The sequence below is a fragment of the Lineus longissimus genome, chromosome 4, assembly GCF_910592395.1.
Source record: "Lineus longissimus chromosome 4, tnLinLong1.2, whole genome shotgun sequence".
In the NCBI taxonomy this organism is placed as follows: Eukaryota; Metazoa; Nemertea; class Pilidiophora; order Heteronemertea; family Lineidae; genus Lineus; species Lineus longissimus.
Window position 1 is genome coordinate 12,601,844 of NC_088311.1, and position 16,712 is coordinate 12,618,555.

The window sequence follows — 16,712 nt, forward strand, 5'->3', positions numbered from 1 at the left end:
AAATGTAATCAATCTGCTCAATCGTTCTCCGTTAAATTAACGGACACCAAAATTAAGATGGCTTCATGGCGGCAATACTGGTCATCCGATGACGCCGAGTTTCGAAAGCAACATTCCCCCAGTATGTACAAATGTACCATCAAAAAATGTAATCAATCTGCTCAATCGTTCTCCGTTAAATTAACGGACACCAACATCTAGATGGCTGCCATGGCGGCCATACTGGTCATCCGGTGACGCCGAGTTGCGAAAGCAACGTTCCCCCGGTATGTACAAATGTACCATCCAAAAATGTAATCAATCTGCTCAATCGTTCTCCGTTAAATTGACGGACACCAAAATCAAGATAGCTGCCATGGCGGCCATACTGGTCATCCGATGACGCCGAGTTTCGAAAGCAACGTTCCCCCAGTATGTACAAATGTACCATCCAAAAATGTAATCAATCTGCTCAATTGTTCTCCGTTAAATTGACAGACACCAAAATCAAGATGGCTGCCATGGTGGACATACTGGTCATCCGATGACGCCGAGTTTCGAAAGCAACGTTCCCCCAGTATGTACAAATGTACCATCCAAAAATGTAATCAATCTGCTCAATCGTTCTCCGTTTAATTGACGGACACCATAATCAAGATGGCTGCCATGCCGCCATACTGGTCATCCGATGACGCCGAGTTTTGAAAGCAACGTTCCCCCAGTATGTACAAATGTACCATCCAAAAATGTAATCAATCTGCTCAATCGTTCTCCGTTAAATTAATGGACACCAAAATCAAGATGGCTGCCACGGCGGCCATACTGGTCATCCGATGACGCCGAGTTGCGAAAGCAACGTTCCCCCAGTATGTACAAATGTACCATCTAACAAGAGGCTCAAGGGCCTGGCGCTCAGCTGGATGACCTAATAACATAGGACTGAGAGTGTAAAGTAGTAAATATCGGTTTTATACTACTGTTTGAAGGTCAAGAGAACACGTTATACCACTAAAATTTCCAATGCAGAGCTGCCAGCTGGATGAAATATGATTGAACTAATCAGCCATGGTATGTAAATATTACAGGAGGCAACGGAATATATCCCTAGTTCAGTATGTTGTATCGGTAGCTTTACAGAAAAGAAGTGTCAGAGAGGATGAGACTTCTCCATGGACAACTGTGGTATGTCCAGGCTGGGTTGTACAGCACAAGGATACAAAATGATGTCTGTAATTGAGAGGTATCCTGATTTAACAGAGGCCAAAATAAATAGAAATGACCAGTTTGGGACTAACACCACTGTCTTTTTTTTAATAAGGTAAAGATTACAGGAGTCAACAAAATTAATTTTATTGAGAGAAATTGACCTGTCCTGCAGGTGGTTGGAATTTACAATACAAAGGGTCATTGTGACGGTCAGAGATTTATGTTAATCATTTAGTATTTCAAATTTGGCGCCCCTTGTTGTTTTCGCGCAGACTAATTAGCGATCATGCGCATTTGCCATTTCCGCCCACCGTGGCGCTTACAATTTTAGACACCTTCGAACTTCAATCATGTATTATTACAAAAATAAGAAAGAGATAAGGCTGGGATAGAGGTAACTAAAAGTAATGATAGTATAGACTCTTTAGGTTGCACTGTTACTGTACAGGGCCTTTTTAATTGACCCAAGACGAGTGTTTCATTGACACGTTCTTCAGTGCGCGTGGCGTGAGTGAAGTGAGAGTTCATTAATAGACGGCGCCACCGTTAAGGATAATTTAGCTAATGAAACTAGTGTTCAATTTAGTGAAGTTTCAAAGCTATTCTGAGTCTGTACTAATGTAAAATGACAGCAGCTTAGTACTACTGCTGATAGTCAATGTCTGTCCTCTGTCCTTGGTAAAAGATGAAGTCACAACTGGTCCTTTTTAGAAAAGAATGTCACAACCAGTCATTTGTGAGACAAAGTCACAATCTGTCTCCAGTGTCTTTACTAATTTAGTGTCGGTATTTTTATCTTTTCAGTTTTTACGTGCTCTATGGTGCCCTTTGTAACGCGAATGTGAACAAAGTTTTAAACGAAAGAAAGTCTTCATTTCTTATTGACTTAAACTGCCACAGTAAAAACTCTACCCATAGTACGTATAAGCGAAACCAACCATGGCAATGAACATGCTTGATGTCGACGGAGACTTGGATCATGGAATCGACATGCTGTTGGCGGCGGCGGAAAGAGACCGAAAGGAAAACGAGGAATTCCTTATGGAAATGGAGAATCGTCGTCTTGTACGTGATAGACAATTCACCCCAGGAAGGGAACGGCCAAGACAGCTGTCTCGGGAACATTTGGACTCAGATGACTTGATTACCCTTTCTCCTAACGATAAAGATACTAGAGGGGATTCAGGTCTGGCTGATGCCTTACGTATGTTGGCTGAAGTAATCACGAAACAGCACGATGGGCTACCTAAGAAAGAGCCCCAGGTATTCTCTGGAAATGTCTTTGAGTACCCTGTCTGGAGAAACTCATTTAAGGTCTTGGTGACCGATCGGTATTCCAAAACCGCAGATAGGTGTTATTACCTACGTAAATATACGGATGGAGAGGCCAGAAAATGCATTGAGGGACTGCTGTCGTTGAACTCGGACCATGCCTACCGAAAGGCTTGGGCCATTCTCAATGAAAGGTACGGGGACAAGATCCGTTTAGCCCGTAGTTTCCAGAAACGCTTGGAAGATTGGCCCAAATGCTACGAACCGAAGGCACTCCAGGATTTTGTTGACTTTCTTGTGCAGTATGAGGCAACAATGGCTTCTCTACCGGGACTCTCGTCATTCAACGACCCCTGTGCTCAAGAGCCGATCATCGAAAAGCTGTCCAGTTACGTAAAACGAGCTTGGGCAAAGGTGGTGGATGACTTCCGTTACAAAGGTGATTGTGATGATGGACCCAAGGACATCTATCCAAGTTTTTCGAGACTGTGCAGTTTTCTTCAGAAGCAGGCTCGTGTAGCGAATAACCCAGTCATGGAACCTGGTCCCAAGGATAAGAACTCTAACAACAAAGCTTTCCCTCCATCAAAGAACCATGCAGAGTAAGGCTAATAAAACCTTTACTAAACAGGAGCCAACAACGAAGACTTTAACACTCGCGACAACCACCAAGATGGCGCCAAGTCCGGCGCCACCCGAGACTACCAAGGGTGAGCAGAAATATACCCCAAAGTGTCCTAAGTGCTATCAGTCTCACTATCTGGACAGCTGTCCGGTTTTCGAGGCTCTCCCTATCAAGGATCGTGTTGAATTTGTGAAATCAGCTGGCCTCTGCCTGGGCTGTTTTCGTCGTGGCCACATGAAACGAGATTGCACGAGGAAACAGAAATGTCGAGTCTGTAAACGGATGCACCCAACGTTGATGCACGACTACACTTGGAAGCCGCCAGAGACTGTTACAACCCATGCTGTCTCATCTCAGGACTGACTAGGCAAAGGTGTTCATTCATTGATTGTACCTATTGTATGTCATGAATCTCAACCTATGTACAATACTGTTACTTATGCTTTGTTAGATGATCAGTCAAATGCATGTTTTGTTTCAGAATCTGTGTTAGATAGTATTGGTTGTGCACATGTGGGTAAGGTAACCAGGCTCACTTTGTCTACAATGTTAGGTGAAAAAACGGTTGATTCAAAACGAGTTGATGGCCTGGTAGTTAGAGGTTTGCAGGAAAGTATGGAAATAATGCTTCCAACTAGTTTCACTAGAGAAATACCAGCTGATCATAGTTTGATTCCAAAGGTCAACACTGTAAAAGAATGGCCTCACTTAGTCAAGGTGGCGAGTCAGTTGACACCCTACATGGGAAACATAGATATCGGTCTGTTGATTGGCAGCAATTGCATGCGTGCGATAAAACCCATAGAAATTGCGCCTGGCGAGCTGGATGATCCCTACGGTGTGCGCTAGGGTGGGGCGTTGTTGGTGTCATGGGAAAATCTCAGTGTAGTGGCAATTGTAAAACGAACTGCAGTAGCTGTCAATTGGTTCAGGTTAGTCACTTTGCATTTCAAACACGTGTCAAGGAAGTTAGCCCGCGTGAAGACGCTAAGATGTTTGAATTCGAATTCAACGAACCGGCATCATGTGCCTTCGAACGGTTGTCATTTAAAGACAACCTGTTCATGAAAATAGTTACTGAAGGGATACACAAAAGAAGCGACGGTCATTATGAAATGCCTTTGCCTTTGCAAGGCGCCGATGTTAGTGTGCTAAATAACAGATCCATGGCAGAAAAGCGGGCCATCAGTTTGAAAAGAAAAATGATCAAGGACCCTGGTTATAAGAAGGACTACACAGTCTTTATGGATACCCTGATAGCAAAGGGTCATGCTGAACCTGTCCCCAAGGAGGAAATCGATGTAAAAAATGGGAAGGTATGGTACATCCCCCACCATGGGGTTTATCACCCACACAAACCGTCAAAAATCCGTGTGGTCTTTGATTGTTCTGCTGAATTCGCAGGAGAGGTTCTCATTAGGCATTTGTTACAGGGCCCTGACATGACGAACAATCTAGCTGGTGTACTCTGTCGTTTCCGCAAGGGTCAGATTCCGATAACATGTGACATCGAAGGAATGTTCCATCAAGTCGGCGTAAATGTTGAACATCGCAATCTTCTGCGTTTTCTCTGGTGGGAAGGAGGCAACCTGAACAATGCTCCAAAGGAATATCGCATGACTGTGCACCTCTTCGGTGCCACAAGCTCACCAGGATGTGCGAACTTTGCCTTAAAAAGAGCCGCCTCGGATCATGAAGCAGTCTACGGAAAGGAATCGGCCGACTTTGTCCGTAACGATTTCTACGTTGACGATGGATGTTCATCCAAAATGGGAATCCCAAAGACACAGTAAACATGATAGAGGGCGCCATAGGAATCTGTAATCAGGGTGGTTTCAGACTGCACAAGGTGATGTCAAGCGACAAGCAAGTCCTGGCTGCTATTCCACCCTCCGAGCGTGGAAAAGGGATACAGACCCTTGATTTGTGTAGAGACAGCTTGCCAGTGGAACGCACTTTAGGAATATTGTGGTGCATTGAGTCTGACACTTTCAATTTCAGGGTGCAGCTGAAGGACAATCCACTAACACGGAGGGGGATCCTTTCTATGTTTCATCTGTGTTTGATCTTTTGGGTCTTGTATCGCCTTTTATCTTGGTTGGAAAACAAATCTTAAAAGAACTTTGTAAACAAGGTGCAGATTGGGATGAGCCTGTCCCTCAAGATCTCAGAATGAAGTGGGAAGAATGGTGACATCAACTCCCACACTTGGCAAAATTGAAAATTCCCAGGACGTACACTTCACAGGAACTCAGCAAGGCAAAAACAGTAGAACTACACAACTTTTCAGACGCCAGCATGTTGGGATATGGTCAGTGTAGCTATTTGCGTGTGGTCAGTAGTAATGATGAAGTAGAAACCCAATTGGTCATGTCAAAGTCGCGTGTAACTCCTGCAAAGACTGTGACGATTCCTAGGTTGGAATTGAGTGCTGCAGTGGCTTCTGTAAAAGTTGGTGAATTCCTTGCGCATGAGCTTAAGATAGAAAACTTGACACAGTTTTACTACAGTGATAGTAATGTTGTTCTGGGATACATTTCAAATGACTCTAAGCGTTTTCACGCCTTCATTGCGAATCGAGTTCAGCAAATAAGAGACTTTACAAGCCCAGGACAGTGGAGACATGTTGCCACTGACATCAATCCCGCGGATCTTGCCTCGCGTGGCACCACTGCTGGAGAGTTGATGGATAGTGCGCTCTGGTGGAAGGGTCCTGACTTCCTTTCTAAGCTAGAACTCCCCTCTGCAGTAGAAACTCAAGTTAAGCTGTCTCCATCAGACCCTGAAGTCAAGAGATCCGTGACAGTCCTGCAGACAGATGTAAAGAAGGCACCCAATCCAAACATGATTGACAGATTTGAGTCGTTCTCCAGTTGGATGTCCCTCAAAAGAGCCATCGCATTGTTGAAGAGACGATGCACAGGGAAAGTAGATGAAGGTCACACCCCGAACAGAGAAGTTAAAAGTAAGGTATTCAAGAGGCAGAAGCTCAAATCATTCGTCTTGTTCAGGAATGCGCCTTTCCCATTGAGTTGAAGAAACTAGAGACAGAGGGAAACCAAGGAGTTGGGAAAAACAGTCCACTAGCAGCATTGGATCCATTCCTGGATGAAAATGCTATCCTCAGGGTCGGAGGTAGATTGAAGAACTCTTCCATGTCAAAGGATGAGAAGCATCCAGTGTTGTTACCCCGTCATGGACACGTGACACACTTGATAGTTGGGCATTATCACAGGATGAATGGACACCCTGGTCGTGGTATAACTCTCAACAGCATAAGACAGGCAGGATATTGGATAATGGGGGCAAGATCTGTTGTCACAAGTTACATAATGAAGTGTGTTTCATGTATCAAACTCCGTGGTGCACCGCTTGCGCAAAGAATGGCTGACTTGCCTGAGGACCGCATGGAGTCAATTGGAGCATTCACATACTCTGGAGTCGATTACTTTGGTCCATTTACTATCAGAGAGAAACGCAGCACCCTAAAACGGTGGGGTGTACTTTTCACATGTTTAGCGTCCAGGGCCGTCCATCTTGAGATTGCTAACTCGTTGGATACAGACACATTTCTAAATGCATACCGCCGGTTTGTATGCCGAAGGGGTTCTGTTAGAAAACTACGATGTGATCGGGGTACGAATTTTGTCGGGGGAAAAAATGAGCTCTCTGTTGCCTTGGCCGAGATGAACAAAGCAAAGATCACAGAACAATTCTTGAAAGACAATTGTGAATTAGTTGAATTCGACATGAATGTCCCCCACGCCAGCCACATGGGGGGAGTTTGGGAAAGGATGATCAGGTCGGTCAGAAGTGTTCTCAATGGTCTCCTCCTTAAAACTGGTCACCAGTTAGATGATGAGCTGTTGCATACTTTGATGACAGAAGTAGAAGCAATTGTCAACAGCCGGCCGCTTACCTTCATAGATGCAGAGGATCCAAACTCACCACAGCCGCTGGGTCGGAGCCAACTTCTAACCTTGAAGGCCTAAGTTGTGATGCCACCCCCTGGCCATTTTGTGAGGGAGGATTTGTATTGTCGTCGTCGATGGCGTCGTGTCCAGGCCATGGCCAACCAATTTTGGCAACAGTGGAGAACCGATTTTCTTCCGACATTGCAGGAGAGGAAGAAGTGGGTAAACCCCACAAGGAACGTGATGATAAATGACATTGTTTTGGTGATTGATGAAGACCAAGCTCGATGTGACTGGCCTTTGGGACGTGTGATAGCAACCAGTCCAGGACGAGATGGTCTTGTGAGAAAGGTCAAACTGAGAGTTGGTAAAGGGACATTCGAGAGACCCATTCATAAATTGGTCTTACTGCTGCGCGGGGAAACTGGTTGATGGTGTTCAGAGGTAGACTTGTCCTTGTGCGCGCAAAGTGATCAGTCCGACCTACTGGTATGATCTTCAATGTTGTCTTTTTGATAGACATTAATAGACTTTGGAGTGGTTATGATTTGCGATTTCTTGTGCTAGGTAAAACTTGACTCGAGTTATGTGACTTACAGTATATCATGCCTAATTTTAGAGACAATTTAAGCGGCATGTATTCCATGTTTTCAGTATTGCTTATAGTTTATAAGGGCACGAGTGTTATAAGCTAAGGCATTTAGTTTTATTCATAGTAGAGATGATTGGATATTTTTATTTGTGTTAGGAATGAAGTTCATAGATAAGGCTAAATTTTGCCTTGGATTTCGGTTGAGTGATAATACTGGGAGCTGTCATCCAATTTACTTATTTAATGCTCTCAGTGGAGTGTAAAACCAGTAGGTTGAGGCAATGTGTTAGTAAGGATGTGTAACTGGCTAGAGTTGGAGTAGCTAAATATTTTTATTGTCTAAAAGAGTCAGGTAGTCAAAACTGACCTGTTATCATGATTTATAGATACTATATTTGTATCCGTTTGTAAGGGTAGCTGCTTCGTGTTTCATAAAGAGAAACTTCCTTTTTGATAATTATGTCTGTACACACATGTACATGTATGTTATTGTAGAGTAAGTTTTTAAAGCTGAACTGAACTATTTTTGTGGAAACTTGCTGTATCATGTCGGTGAAGTTAATGTTTGTCAGTATGGTAAATTGCTCATTGTAACGTCACAACAATTTAGGTGGGGTGTGTGACGGTCAGAGATTTATGTTAATCATTTAGTATTTCAAATTTGGCGCCCCTTGTTGTTTTCGCGCAGACTAATTAGCGAGCATGCGCATTTGCCATTTCCGCCCACCGTGGCGCTTACAATTTTAGACACCTTCGAACTTCAATCATGTATTATTACAAAAATAAGAAAGAGATAAGGCTGGGATAGAGGTAACTAAAAGTAATGATAGTATAGACTCTTTAGGTTGCACTGTTACTGTACAGTGCCTTTTTAATTGGCCCGAGACGAGTGTTTTATTGACACGTTCTTCAGTGCGCGTGGCGTGTGTGAAGCGAGAGTTCATTAATAGACGGCGCCACCGTTAAGGATAATTTAGCTAATGAAACTAGTGTTCAATTTAGTGAAGTTTCAAAGCTATTCTGAGTCTGTACTAATGTAAAATGACAGCAGCTTAGTACTACTGCTGATAGTCAATGTCTGTCCTCTGTCCTTGGTAAAAGATGAAGTCACAACTGGTCACAATTGATCAAACCAATTGTCCACAGACTCGGACCCTGAAATGGCGTGATGTTTGCGTGAATATAAAAGTATATCAATTGGTCCGATAAAGATGATGAGGCAATGTCAATATGCCTTGTTCCTTAGTCAGCAATATGCCCCTTTTTATACGGAGAAGAAGGAGAACCCAGATAGGCCTTCACATGTCGGCTTCCAAATGGCTCGAACCAACTGTACTATCACTACTATAAATTTAAAATGCGTGCTCCTCCTACATGTAGCAATGTCTCGGCCAAAAAGGCACTTAGTCGACAGGCAAGCTAGAAGTTCAGCACCGTGAGGAGCTCCTTGGTAAGGCCATGTCAGGTTCCGCACACCTCTTCATATACATCAAGTATTGAAAGCTGTGGTGAGCACATAAAAAGACCATGGTCACCTTAATTTGAAAATCCCTTCATAATCAAGGGCTACCTCCGACTAAAACAGCACCCATAAACAATTGACCACCAATTTGACCCCAGCTCCTAACTGCAGGAAAACCCAAGTCCAGCAACCAAAAGTACCAAAAATACATTTTTGTTTACATTTGAACTGCACACATGCGTTTGTTTACAATTTCATTTCCCGCGAAATCTCGAAAATCAGGTGACCTGCAATCGTGGATTGAAAATAACATTTAACCTGGGTTCAGCAGGTCAGCAGGTATACCGGCAGTTCCAATCATCCCCCTACAGCCAGCTGTTCAAAAGGTAATGTTATTCACCCCACAGGGAGTGCAGGTAATTGATTAAGCCCCTGCATAACTTAACACTATAACAGCAATGGCTTGGCTTCTGTGGTAAGGAGAATCGACAGTTTTTTTACGGGAGTAACATTATTGTGTTGCTTAAAACGTCAACTTTTTACTCATGTAAGAATCGTAGTACTAATAATAACTTCAACTTATTTTCCGGTTATGATAACACAACACGCATCTTTATGATCATGATCTTTCTCAAACTAGGCCTAACTGAATGACCTAATCGCCTTGGACGCACAACCACATATCAATCGGCCCCGACGATTAACAACAAAGTTTTCGTGCTTTTAGCTGTCAACATCAATGGCTATAATATACTCCTGCAGAATAGTAGAATTAATAGAACTAATTTCCGAAGTTTCCAATAGTTTGAACACAAATCAGAACATCACCCATCAGCTGGACTCAGATCTGCATAAATTACGATAAATAATGAGGTCGTCGCTTCAATTTCGCAAAGAAAGTTGACTCCATTCGAAGGTTGTTTTTACCAAATTCCGTTGAACTCATCGTTATGAGGGCATTTGAACACATTCTCGTTGATCTTTTCTATAAACGTTTGAAGTTTCGTACCAAAATACATTTCCGTAAAGGCTTAAATAAGAAAATTTGTCACTTACAAATCATCGCTCCGGTAGAAATAAAAAGGTCGCCGCCATTTTCTTGATGATAGTTCTCCAGGTAACCTCGGCGGGAAATTTAAAGCGGGGTCATCCGGGGTCAAACAACAGTTTTGCTCACTACCGCCAACTGGTGATATAAATCGACACTGATCTATTTTATATCAAAACTTCTGTATCATGAAGTCCTTTTCAACTTTATTTCAAGCTTTTATCAGCTGGAATAGAGCTGAATTTGAGTCGAATCGCCCAAATTTTTTTCCGTAAGCAACATTTTCTGCGGTGTTTATAAGCAAGACTAGATTTGAAGTGCCTCGGTTGTATGAATATGATTACAAAATGCCCAACTTTGTCTACAGATGGCTGGATGGAAGGATGGATGGAAGGACGAACACCAATTGAATAGCTATTTGACTAGCTCCGCTGACTTTGTCAGCTGAGCTAAAGATGTAATCAATCTGCTCAATCTTTGATGACGCCGAGTTTCGAAAGCAACGTTCCCCTAGTATGTACAAATGTACCATCCAAAAATGTAATCAATCTGCTCACTCGTTCTCCGTTAAATTAACGGACACCAAAATCAAGATGGCTGCCATGGCGGCCCTACTGGTCATCTGATGACGCCGAGTTTCGAAAGCAACGTTCCCCCAGTATGTACAAATGTACCATCCAAAAATGTACCGGTAATCAATCTGCTCAATCGTTCTCCGTTTAATTGACGGACACCAAAATCAAGATGGCTGCCATGGAGGCCATACTGGTCATCCGATTACGCCGAGTTTCGAAAGCAACGTTCCCCCAGTATGTACAAATGTACCATCCAAAAATGTAATCAATCTTCTCAATCGTTCTCCGTTAAATTGACGGACACCAAAATCAAGATGGCTGCCATGGCGGACATACTGGTCATCCGGTGACGTCGAGTTTCGAAAGCAACGTTACCCCAGTATGTACAAATGTACCATCCAAAAATGTAATCAATCTGCTCAATCGTTCTCCGTTTAATTGACGGACACCAAAATCAAGATGGCTGCCATGGCGGCCATACTGGTCATCCAATGACGCCGAGCTTCGAAAGCAACGTTCCCCCAGTATGTACAAATGTACCATCCAAAAATGTAATCAATCTGCTCAATCGTTCTCCGCTAAATTAACGGACACCAAAATCAAGATGGCTGCCATGGTGGCCATACTGGTCATCCAAAAATGTAATCAATCTGCTCAATCGTTCTCCATTAAATTAACGGACACCAAAAGTTTGGTCGGGACGGCCTGACGTACGGACAGACGTACGGACGTACGGAAAACCTGAAAACATAATGCCTTCGGGGGGTCGCTTTCGCTAAAGCGGAGGCATAAAAATTATAAATAAATTGCATTAAACATAACATTTTATCGACAATGTGTCACTCATAAGAGAGATATCACACTTTTTAGGTTTCAACTTCTGGGCCCATATTCATAAAAGTTCTTAACTCAAGTGCTATAAAACCCTAAGTGGTAAACTTCCCAAAGTTCCCAACCTAAAATGGGATTGATAAAACTACTCAGCGCCCCACTTAGCCAGGTTGACCGCTTAAGTTTGAGTGTAACACTTATCTTTCTTCAAACGACGCATGAGGTACCCGTGTCACATTTTTTGTTGATTTCTGCCTATAAATTATATCATTATTCATTGATCGTGGGTGTTCAATAGTGCAAATTACCAATCATTTTTCTGTACACTATTGTATCGTCGTTGCCCAGGGATGTTAGTGTTCAAAAATGGCGTCATTAGCTAAGGCAGCAATGGATACCCCTAAGGATGACCTCATCCCCTTCCCAACGTCTCATATTATCTCCACTCATGAAACGAAGGTCCTAGAACCCAAGTACTGTAGGCATTCGATCGACCACACTGATAACACCGTGAAATCGAAGAATATGATAATAATGAAATGACCAGGGCCATTGTGCTCACCTCATGTGGAGGAAAGATGGATAAAGAGCATGGTATTGTGTCATGTAGTGTTAGGTTTGATGTAGGTCCAAGCAATTACAATTTCCCCAAAATGGCAAATTTACAGTACATTCGACCTCTGTGACCTTGAAAAGTAGGTCAAATCAAAGAAGACCCGGGTGACACATTGAATGGTTGTTAGAATTAGATGTACCTATGATATAAAATTGGTGCCAATCGGGCAAGTCATTACTAGGAATAATGGCATTTTGAAGAATTTAGGATTTGGCCCCCTCCCTGGACGCCAAACGGCAAATCAGATCGCACTAAACTTCGGTACCTAAGATCACCTGACCAAGGGGTACATGTGTACTTAATTTGTGATCAATAGTCATTGCAGTTAAGAAACGTGCCATAGTTACGGCCTGACGGCGAATTTACGCCATTTGACCTCTGTGACCTTGACAAGAAGGTCAAATTAAAAACCTGTGTGACATATACAGTATGGTGGTTAGATGTACCCATGATATCAAATTGGTGGCAATCCGGCAAGAAGTTAAGGAATAATCAAATTTTTAAGGTTTTTGGATTTTGCCCCCTGGTGGTCAAGTGGTGAATCATATTGGACCAAACTTCGGTCACTGAGATCACCTGACTAAGGGGTAAATGTGTACCAAATTTGGTATCAATAGTCATTGCAGTTTAGAAACGTGCCATCGTTACATCCTAACGGCCAATTTATACCATTTGACCTCTGTGACCTTGAAAAGGAGGTCAAATCAAAAACCCGGAGGATATATGATGCACCTTTGCTAGAAGTACCTACTATATTTTTTTCAAAATTTCCCGACTACTATTAAGGGAGATATTGCATATTTTAACTTTTAACTTTTGGCCCCCTGGTGGCCAAACCATGAAACAAATCGGACCGAAACTTGGTCTCCAAGGTGTCATTACATAAGGGTACATGTGTACCAAGTTTCAACTCAATAGCTCTAACACTTACGAAACGTGCCCTGCTAACGAATGACGGACGACGACCGACGACGACGACGACGACGACGACGACGACGACGACGGACGCCACGGTATGGGATAAGCTCACCTCTGCTAAGAGATGAGCTAAAAACAGATAATTGAGGAGTGTCATCTTGGTTCAGAAATTTGGTTCAGTTAGGTTGTCACCTTCGCAATTACTCGACTCGTGGTTGGTTTGGAAATGTTGACAGTATCACCAGCTGTTGGAATGATCCGAAAGGGTAAAAATTGTAAACCGGAGAGACGCAAGCAGTTTTAACTCAGGAGGCAGCGCGTAATTCCTCCTAGTTTCCGATCCGTGGTCATCCCTCACAAGAATAATGTTTGAGGAATTGAACCCGAAGCGGAGGACCTTGGTTGAGTTACCAAGACACTCGAGGGTGGAGCTAAAATACAGTCCAAACCCGAGCCGATAGGCGAGGGTTTGGACGAAATTTTAGCTCCACCCGAGAGTGTCTTGGTAACTCAACCAAGGTCCGAAGCCGAGGGTTCAATTTCTATTCTAAAATCCCCCAAACTTAAAAAGATAGGCCACGAAAATAACTTGAATATGTGCGAATTTGGCAAATTCCATCCATCGCCTGCCCGGAGCGCCGGTAGCGCCGTTGTTTACATTATGTTACGGCAGCGTGCATAGGAAGTCCGCATCGGCTCGCTCAAGTGATGCTAAAATCCGCGCAAATGGGCTATTTGGAGCATTTTTCTCAGCAAATATGTGTAGTGCTCATTAAAAAACTTAGGGTGGTTGATGCTTCCTTGGCTGATTTGTGTTTGAAGCAGTGTTTTGAGAGCCTCAAACTTCTGAAGTGAGCTGTGTGCATGGTTTCCACATTTTAGTGCAACCCGAGGGAACTTTGGTAGAGCATCTTGGTTGCGTGTCCAAAACACTCCACTCTCAGAACGAGGCTTATGCATTTTCCATTTAAAAATAAAAGTTGACTTTACGGTACCAAGGTATTTTAGAATTGCCAATCAAAGCGATATCGCTGATATAATTATAAGTCGTTTTAGAAGTCTTGTGGATGGAGGCGATCACGAAAAACCCTTTCCCTGCGAATTGCACGCCTGTGTGCAATTTCATGTTGCCAAGCCAACATCAACAAACTCATCTCTGATGAGCGCCGTGCTAAAAATGAATTGAAAGAACCAGTCCACTTAGAGTTAAGACTGCCCCGGAGGTGTCTCAAATCTAAGATTCGATTTGAGTGGGCAACCTGACTTAAGCATATTTATGAATATGACTTATTTTAAGTACCGTATTTTGCTGCGTATAAGGCGCAGCTTTTTGACCCAAGAAAGCCCTAAAATCGGGGGGTGCGCGTTATACGAAGGTGCGTGTTATCTATGGCCTAGCCCTAGGAAGCCACCGAATGATCACAAGATTTTTTCCATCAACTCATTTCTTTTGACAGCTTTTTTGGCTCGCAACCAAGTCGGCGCATTTTATATTTTTGCACGAAAGAAAAATCGGGAATATCGATGCACTTTGCATAGTTCACCGATGCTAACTCGCCTGTTCTGTACGCAATACATATTAGTATCCTCATTATCATTTCAGTTACTTCTATAAATGTTTTTGAGGGTCCTTAGCGGCAATATTCAGAGCGTAGATGCGAGATAAATCCAAATCGATAAATCAGCTGATCGTGTGCCGCCATGATTTAACACCACGTGTCAACACACGAAATTGTAGTTGAGCACAACACAGTTTTTCTCTTAATGAGAAAAGCTTTATCGGTTATATCCAGTACGAGCAAGACTACCGCTGTAGTGAGATAAGAAAGAGGAACGCAGTACATTGTGTATACCTGTAGTATGTAAAATGTACTGCGTGTGATACGTAGGTGCACCTTATGTCTGGATTTTGTCTACGGACTCAATGGGTGCGCTTTATACCCCGGTGCGTTTTATACGCAGCAAAATACGGTAAGTACCCCACCTAAACTTAAGATGCATTTTAGGTGCCTCACTTTGACTTAAGTAGCTTTATGAATACGGGCCCTGGCCCCCAAGAATCAGATCAGACCGAAATTCATAGAGGTTACATGACATAGGGAGTCATGTGTACCAAATTTCAAGTTCATAGCTTTAGCGGTTAAGAAACGTGCCACAGTTACACCCAAACGGCCAATTTACACCATTTGACCTCTGTGACCTTGAAAATTAGGTCAAATCAAAAACCCATAGGATATGTGATGTATCCTTGCTACCATAAAAATTTAATCGAAAACAAGTCACTTATTAGCAATTTGCACCCTTTCCCTTTTTTACTTTTGGCCCCCCCCCTTATGGCCAAGTCAAAAATCAGACCAGAACGAAATTCGGTGTCTGCGGTAATATGACAAAGGGAGTCATGTGCACCAAATATCGAGTTCATAACTTTAGCGGTTAAGAAACGTGCCACAGTTACACCCAAACGGCCAATTTACACCATTTGACCTCTGTGACCTTGAAAATTAGGTCAAATCAAAAACCCATAGGATATGTGATGTATCCTTGCTAGGAGTACCTACCATAAAAATGTTATGGAAAACGGGTCACTCATAAGACTAAGAGAGATATCACACTTTTTAGGTTTCCACTTTCTGGCCCCCTGGTGGCCAAGTTAAGAATCAGATCAGACTGAAATTCATTGTCAGAGGTCGCCTGACCTGAGGGGTCCTGTGTACAAAGTTTCAAGTTCATAGCCCTAGCGGTTCAGAAACTTGCCACTGTTTTTGAAATACGGACGGACAATGAGGTATTGTATAGACTCACCTAGACGATGAGCCAAAAACCGGCATGACTGCATCCATTTTCAGTTGACAATGAAACCAGACACATAACATTGACTGTTTTTGGGCTTTGACAATTGTGAAGCAATAATGAAATGGTCCAGGGACCATGCGCTCACCTGGGGTAATGTAATGCATGTCATTTGCAGTGGATTGGAGAACAGTTTCTGGCTAGTTTCACCAGTTTTGATTCCATTGAATAATATTATTCTTCTCGGCTCAATGGCACCAAAGAAAATTACCGGTACCATTTAAGAATAGCATTTTGGTTATAAAGTTGACTGAATTTCAGGGTTATTGAATGGAAAGTAGTAGACATCTGTTCAACAGTTTTGGAGTAATTCTACTAATTGGACTTAGTTGGATTTTAAAGATGGCGGCCTGGCGGCCATATTTGTCATGGGATTTGACTGAAAATTAGGGATATTGAATACATAATCACATGAAGTTTGGTTGCAAAGCGATCATTAGTTTCGAGGTAATAGGACTGTTTAATTTTCAAGATGGCCACCTAGCGGCCATATTATGAGTGAAAATCAGGGATGTTGTAGAGAGTACATAGATATACAATCACATGAAATTTGGTTGCAATCCGACTTGGTTTAATTTTCAAGATGGCCGCCTGGCGGCCATATTTGAAGACCGAGCGGGACAAATTTTTGGGGTAGAATTAGAGGGTCCCTAGATACATGTCCTCAAAAGTTTAGAACCTTCTAGCTCAAATAGAAACGAAATGTGCCACCTATCGGTGATTTAGTGAACTTTGACCAGCTGTGACCTTAAAAGTACATCAAATCAAAAACCCGGGTGATATGTCATTCAACCTTATTAGGTACACCCACCATAAAAATTTCA

General features: G+C 42.8%; 1 protein-coding gene across 2 annotated transcripts in view; it reads right to left on the reverse strand.

Annotated features, from left to right (window-relative positions):
• The window catches only part of LOC135485868 (ras-related protein Rab-10-like), a 143,782-nt gene that overhangs the window by 120,049 nt on the left and 7,021 nt on the right, over positions 1-16,712 (reverse strand). The gene's annotated exons all lie outside the window — the stretch shown is intronic.